Source organism: Triticum aestivum, chromosome 6D (genome assembly GCF_018294505.1).
Source record: "Triticum aestivum cultivar Chinese Spring chromosome 6D, IWGSC CS RefSeq v2.1, whole genome shotgun sequence".
NCBI lineage: Eukaryota > Viridiplantae > Streptophyta > Magnoliopsida > Poales > Poaceae > Triticum > Triticum aestivum.
The window spans coordinates 58,942,761-58,950,690 of record NC_057811.1 but is presented as its reverse complement, the minus strand read 5'-3'; the positions used below and the strand labels follow the sequence as shown (position 1 = coordinate 58,950,690).

At 43.9% G+C, this 7,930-nt stretch overlaps 1 long non-coding RNA gene across 5 annotated transcripts; it reads right to left on the bottom strand.

The window, feature by feature from the left end:
• Nucleotides 1–2,292: 2,292 nt before the first annotated feature.
• Nucleotides 2,293–6,166, bottom strand: LOC123143516 (uncharacterized). 5 transcript variants are annotated; one of them, XR_006470903.1, is made up of 6 exons: nucleotides 5,483–6,166; nucleotides 4,196–4,449; nucleotides 3,898–4,107; nucleotides 3,608–3,809; nucleotides 3,360–3,527; nucleotides 2,293–2,495 (listed from the first exon to the last, which is right to left on the bottom strand). It is a non-coding gene; the product is annotated as an uncharacterized lncRNA (long non-coding RNA). The 5 variants fall into 5 exon arrangements; XR_006470902.1 differs by having other exon boundaries at nucleotides 5,493–6,166; XR_006470905.1 differs by having other exon boundaries at nucleotides 5,664–6,166.
• Nucleotides 6,167–7,930: the final 1,764 nt, after the last annotated feature.

The window sequence follows — 7,930 nt, the reverse complement described above, 5'->3', positions numbered from 1 at the left end:
TTACTTTATGGAAAGCCACCTTTTGAGGCTTTGCTCCAATAGATCTTGGGTATGATATGGATGGATAGGAGCCATTTTTTGGGCCCCTCATGGGGGTGTGGCCGGCCACATGGGGTATCCCCCCTTGGGGACCCTCTTGTTCATTGGTTTCACTCCTAGGTCCTTGTGGAAGGACTTCATTCATGTGCATTTTGTGTTTTTGTGTGAAACTACCCTACCCCTTCGGGTTTCCTATAAATAGAGGTGGAGGGGCAGCCCTCCACACTCATCCCTTCTCACATACAAGTGCCATGCATGATCTGGCTTCTCTCTCCCTCCCAGCGAAACAGTTTCGTAGAGCCGAAAGGCTGTCTGGGTTCCGGTGGGAACTAGTTCTGGACGGCGAAGCCCTGCCGGATAGATGACACCGTATGTGTGCAACTCTGCAGAGATATCATAGTTTCGGTCTTAGTTCGTGAGTGCCTCCCGAAGGACTGTCCGAGTGACCGTTCGAGTTTCGAAGGTCCTCCCGAAGGGCTGTCCGCGACACCGTCCGGGGGGCTGTTCGACCGCCTCCCGAAGTGCTGTCTGAGGAGCAGATGAGGGTATACAACCTCGCGGTTGGGAGGTTGTAAATCCTAGCTGTGGGGATCTGCACCACCGATCGTCATCGACTCTACTTCCCGCTGCGCTACGAGTCGGTAACGAAAAAGATCAAACCATGTATGCAGTCTCCATAGTGGTCCTGGGCTGGTGCGTAGGTCGGAATAATTTTGTTTTCTGTCGCGTTACCCTACACTGTCAACTACAAGTTCTCAGTACATGACCAAGTTATAATCCGGAGACTATCAGCCCGGTCTGGTTTTGGCTAAAAGTCACCAGTATGGAATAAACCGGTGTTTATCACAGCCCGAAACGGTTTTCTGATAAACCGACATCATATAACATGAGTTATTTCTGCTCCGGATTAGGGTTATTACCCTCATTACAAAGTTGGTCAGCCAACACTATGCCTAAAGGTCACAGGTATCACATATTTTCATATTTGGTTATCTTTTACAACCTTGGTTATAAACCATGGTCATATATATATTTGGGTATCATGACCCGCCCGGTGGTAAACCGTCAGGGCGCTTTAAGCTTCTTATCTGCAGGAATAACTTGAATAAATAGCTATGGATTATGAACATCATATCTTAAAGCATGGCGGATTAACACGCATCGGTTGAAGATAAATATGCACGAAGGCATAACAGACCAAGTGTTTTAACTAGCCTATTACAAGGCGTTTCAGTGCCCAAAGGGATAATTGTTTCTCAACAAGTATTGCAGCACGTGGAAGATTAAACCGGCCCCCCAGATTATGATTGCTTATCAGCTTGACCCGACGGCTGCGGATCATCTTGCACCGGTTCATCTTCTTCATCTCTACCCAGCGGCTGAAACACAACAGTTGTCCAGTCGATCCCAGTTAAAGCTTGGAACACAGCTTCGTCACTTATAAGGGTGGACGCACTACAAGGATCCGGGTCTATTGCAACAAACCCGTTTGTTGTAATACATGTTGTTTCGTGGCGATAAGTACCTATTGCCACGAAACGACATTCGTTGGCAGCCGTTGCGACTGGACACATGGTAATAGCTTATTACCACGAAAAAGCAATTGTGGCAATAAAGTGTGCTATCACAACATCTAGGCGGGAAGTTGCCACATGTTTTCCCGTGGCAACACTCACCTGATGCCACAATTTGATTTGTGGAGATAGCTTTAATGCAACATGTAACGAATTGTGGCGACTGATATCTCGTAGCGATAGACATTTGTGGCAACAACCTATGCCAACGACGGCCGTTTCGTGGCGCAATACTCTTCCGTGGCAATAGTCAATTGTGGCAATAAACTATGGCCACAATCCTTGTTTTCGTGGCATTAGGCATGTTGCCACGACCCACTGCACTTGTGGCATTAACTTATGGCAACAAATATTCCAGTCGTCGTAATAGTAAATTGCAACATACTTGTTTTGGTGGTGATAAATAGGTATCACAACAAGTAAAATATTTGTAGCAAGAAATTATTGCGACAATTTAAACTTTCCGTGGCGATACTCTATTTCAACAAAACTTGCTTTGGTGGCGAAACAGTTATCGCGTCGTGAAAAAAATTGTGGTGACAAGCTATTGCGACAATATAAAGTGCTCCGTTGCAACATCCTAGTGCAACAAAATAGGTAGGCGTAGCAACAGAGATATGACGCAACAATATATTTGCAGAGGTGCTAGCATGTGGCAACCGAAAGTGGGTTGTGGTAATAGCCTATTGCAACCGTAAAAAAAATACAGGCTTTCAATTACAATATTCAAAACCATACGTATAATATGTAAATTCATAAAATTCATAATTCTCATAGCAAATATCCATCAAATGAAACTCAAATGTAATTTCGCCATCCTAATTAACTGCGAAGACTAGAATGTCCGTGATCTAGAGTCCAGTCCAACTAGTTCTTTGGATCCTGCAATCAAGAAATAAAAAAAGTTCCAGTTAATGAGTCGAACATAACATATGCCATACAATTATTCCAGCCCCATTGTTAAAAAGAACTATCGCCAAACTAACTGGACTAATACTATGTCAGCAAGCATGTAATCGAGGGATCAGAACAATTATACAAGTGTAAATGTGTAAAGCATAAGCACAAGTACATCTACTAAAAGCTTCTCTTTTGAGAAAAAACATTACTTTATAACTTAACGATGCTGGGCTGAATCACCCAAAGCACATGCAGCCATAAGGGCTGGTACATCGGCCTCCCATTCCACATAGTGGTTAGGTTCGTACATCCTATCAAGGCTAGCAAGCTCGTGAGCAACAGAGTTTGCCGAGCGACGACATACATTTATTTCATAATAAGAAAACCATAATTTGAGCTGGTACTTGGTATCCTCAATAACAGCAGCATAGGCCGACGAGTCCACCTTATTGATATTCAGTGCTTCCATCTGGAGTTGCGAGTCCGTTTCAAAAATGACCCTCATGACCCATATATCAGCGGAAAGAGATATTGCATGGGACATTGCAATGGAGTCAGCAGCAAAGGCATCACGCCCATGCTCATGACATCCTGCTCGTGCATACAGAATGGTGTCATTGTTCGATCGTACATCTAATAAAAGCTTCTGCTATTGATTTAAGTTGTGACTCGATGTATAGTTTCAGTAAAGTTCATGTCCCTAGCTAGCACATATTCGTTTTTTGTTTAAGTTGTGACTCCATGCAGCAACAACACATGGTAAAAGAGAACAAGCAGCTAGCTAATTATGAAGGCCAATGACGTATAAGCAGGTGAACATGAAGAGAAAGCAAGGTTGTGACTTACCATTGCTTTAAACATCCGGGAATTCCTTGCTACAGCTTGTATGAGCGCATTTGAAGAAATAGCAGTAGGCCTTGAACCTGAAGTCTTATTAGGACTAGATCTCTGTAACAGAATATTTTGCAAGTTTGGATTACTATTTTCTTTGTTGTCAACCCTCTTCGTAGGCACCTATAAATAGAAGTGCACTTTTAGCAATGCAAGTAAGCAACATAAATCTTACAAGGTCGCAAGAATATGACTGTAATCACCTGTTGGGTTCCCATCTGTTGACTCCATTCTGCAAACTTTGCCATCATGTTCTTTTCAAATTCCAGTCTTGATGTTCACTCCTCTTCCAATATTTAGTTGGACTCATACCTTCTCAAAACTTACTTGCGAGTAAGATTTTGATCCAATTATGTGTTTTGTCTTCAGTTTCGTACGGTTATCGATGTTCTTTTGGCTGCGTTCCTATCAATTCATTGAAACCAAATATAACCAGTCAGACAAGCCATTTCATCTTATCAAATAGTAGACAAACAGTGATCTTAGAGATAACCTGAAATTTTGAATCCGTGCCAAAGTACTCAATCATCCATTCCCACTCTTCTGGTTGTAAATCTTCCGGCAGATTAGTCAATCTAGTTGCATCTGTTTTGTATGCCTTGTAAGAGGAGCTTAGAGTTGATCACCAGCCTCTATATCGCTCTTTCGCAATTTTGAGAACTTTTTCTTCTGTTTCTGGTGTATCTTCCAAGTCCCATATGTCCTGTATAGCATACAACAAATGAATATACATAAGCAGTGCATCATCGATGGTAAAATAAGATAACACATATGGAAAAGGTTGTACGCACTATCATATCTACAACAATGAGTTGATGGATGGTAGGGTGAATGCCCGACCACGTCCTCACTCCAATGAGTGGTAACTTTCTTTTCATTATGACTACCACATCATCCTTGAATGAACGATAGTTCATTCCTACTATACCACCCAATTTTTCAGAGAATGTAATATTTAGCTTTGCAGATCCATTGGCAAAACACTTCTTAGATGCTTTAAAACCTTTTAGAACACCTCGCCCTTTCTTCTTCTGTACACCAACTTCTACAGTCCAAATCATACAAGAAATATTGTATTACTCGGTATTAGATTGTAAGAAATGATGACACAAATATAAACGAAAGCAAGTACCATCCTGAACATATTGAAGAAGCTAAAGATATTGTACTGAGTGTGCACCCAAATAGTGCAGTACAGCTCAAGATGATCTTTTTCTTCCATGCATAAGGAAAAAGGATGGTTCCTTGACTACTAAATTGTTGGTTTATCTTCGGCAAAAGTTGCCACCATGAAACTTTCTGAGCTAGACGCCGCAATGCCCACAATGCATTTTCTTGTGTATATTAAAAAGTCTAAACAGGCTTGGTTTTAGAGGTATGTATATAATGCATCAAATAAAGTCAGTCTTGTTCAGTTGTTCTGTTTAAGCAATTGCTAAGGGGAAAGGAAATCAGCCATGATGATTGAATACATTGTCCTAATATCAGTTGGTACGAATGATATTCAGGTGAATAACGGGATCATATTCTCTCCATGAGTCAAATAAATTGTAAATGATTAATGTAATATGCTATCAAACTCCAGCAAAGGGCCAACTTCGAAAATAATTATTTCTAGTCAGGTTCAGATGATAGAAAGCAACAATCTCTTAGGCAGTAACTAATGGAACAGTGGGGTGATTTCGTCAAATTACTAACTTGTAGCAACATGGCAACATATATAAAAACATACAGATGGATGATGGCGTAACTCTGCGAAAGGGTCTAGAAACCTTAATTTGATTCAGAGGTCAATCTACCATATTCAAATGTTAGAAATAGCACAGAACTATCCAGGAGAATATACTGTAAAAGGCACTATTTATCCCTTTAAAGGAAGAGTATGATGAGATAATACATGGTTATCAAGATTAGCTTTTCAAATGACTGCAGACTTTCCTAGTTGACATAAAAAACCTGGAGAGACTGAATCATACTAACAGCATCTATGCAATCTAGGGTCTGAATCAGAGATCCCACGTACGTATGTAAATAACTAACACATAGGGCATAAGGCAGAGGATATTTTTTCACTCTACCGGGACACACCTCCGTGGTCCTACTGGACTATATTTCTTGAAGTAGTGCCCATGGTTTGGGGTTCAGTTTGATCTGAATATGTATCTACAGATATGCAAATAGAATGGGGTGTGGGATGGATGGATCGGAAGAGAAGAGACGAGACTTTCGAAGAGCAGCCGTCCCCGTCCAGTCCAAGACCTTGGATTGGGAGGAAGCTCCATGGCCATGGCGGAGTAGAAGCATCTCCGAGCAGGCCCTTGACGCACGGGCACAGCCGCGTCGGAGGAGGCGCGCGAGCCCTGGGCGACCGTGGCGGATGGATCTGGCCGCCGCTCGATCTGGTGGTTCGATAGGAAGGGGAGGGGAGGGGAGAGGGCGGGGAGCGTGGGCGGAGGCCATGGGTGGCGCCGAGGTCTGAGCGTGGGTGGCGGCGCGTCGAGGAGGAGCTCGTGGGGGAGGGGGGTTTGAGCCCGGGCGGGCATTGTCACGGCATTCAACACCGAGGTGGTGTCGTGCTTGGTCCAGACACGGGATTGATGGGCAAGGAGAACTCCGTCGGCGCCGACGCCAAACCGCATCGCTGCCGCCGCCGGCATGGCCAAGGACACGGAGACGCGGCCTACGTCGGCGGGCGCAGAGGAGAGGGAGGAGAGTGAGATCGAGGAGGACTGGAGGTTACAAGAAGGGAGGAGATCGGGAGGAATAACCTGACGAGTAGCAGCTGACACAACTGTGGAGCGCTGTGTTGACGCCGTCATGACGCCGGCAGCACAGAGGAACCGGGGACGAGAGGTCAGATCCAATCGCCCGTGAAGACGCCGTGGAAGGTAATTTGTGGGAAGGTTAAATATAAGCTATTTTTTTGGTGGAAACAAATACCCTGATTTAGGACCTTTTAGCGGGAGGTAAAAAAATATTGGCGCAAACAACAGTACACATAAATTAGGTGGTAGGAAAGTAATTTTTTTGTTTTAAAAAAGAAATTATTTTTTGATGGAATTTTCTAGATTGTAAATATATTTCGAGTATTTGTAAAAAGTTATATCATGGTGATAAAACCACCAAATCGGATAATTGTGAAGGGGTGATTCGGCGCCTTCCACTATAACGTCCTCATTGTCAATATTTGTATAGTCGTCGCCATTTGAGGAAGCCAATTAACGAACGAAAAAGAGCTTCCCTGTTTATATTGTAAAATAACCATCACATACATCGAAGCAACCGATACAAATGGATGACACACACACCCAAGGCAAGATACACAAATACCGGTCACCGACACACAACCTCAACGACTACCAAGCATCTATAAGATGTGCAAAAAAGGGATTCGTTTAGAGCCGACGGAGACCACCAGCACGAGGAGCGATCATCTTGGAAGACGTGCGTCGGATATCCCGGACCGATGACTCCAAGACGATGCCGGACCGGAAAGGCACGACTACAAACGTCGTCATCGTCCGATCCGAAGATCAAGTTTTCACTCGGAGTAATACGGAAGGAGTGGGAGGAACACGACGTTCACGGATGCCTTCACCGTCAACCGGTGCACAAATTGGGTAGGTGATGTACCACAGTGCTTCAACCCCTCCGCCGCAACCCTGGTTTGCCAAACACACGCAGTAAATTAGGAAGGTGTTGTTTCATCATGGATCTACACTTAGGTTGGGATATGTCAAAAAATTGGCCAGTTCTGAACTACATGTCACAAAAACCTCATGTGACCCTCACTTAAAACTATTAGGTTATACTCTTGTCTCGAAACATAAGTACCGATGGGATGGGTTGATGAGAGGGTCTATCTATGTCAGTCTCGATCTCACTTTTCGATCTTGAGATGGAGTGATCTCAGCATCTTTCATTTTACCGGACAATTCGTCGAGGGTTTGTCCACGCGAGAGTAGGGCCAACGTAATATGCCGCTTTTGTCAGAGATTCAACTATGTAAATTAAACAACCCTGCATCGCGATGCCTTTGCCTGTCGAATCCGTCCTACATCGGATCCACTCGCAAGGGGGTGAACGAGCCATGTCGCCGCTGCTGCTGGCCGGGCTTCACCTAGTCACGCCCTCTAGTTGCGGTAGGGGAGGGGATAAGCGGGAGGTGGGGCGCTGGGAGGCGGCTAACGATCTCTCCCATCGCCTGCGAGGGCGACTCGGGATGGTCCTCCGCGCCACAGTAGGTCGAACATAGTCATGTTGCCTACGTTCTACCGAAAATAATAGAGATTCAACTATGTCAACTATCAACCAAACAAATTTAGTTTTGAGAATCACTTATTGGAATATCACACATTTGTTAAAAAACAAAAAGTATCCACATAAGGCCAACGATTTGTCTCTTATTTATATATTCATTTTCAGATATAAAAAACCTTCAAGTATTGGACCGTTGCCTCGTCTTATCCGCCCCTTCTTTATGTATTCACTAGCAAACATGTCCGTGCGTTGCAACGGGAGGAAAT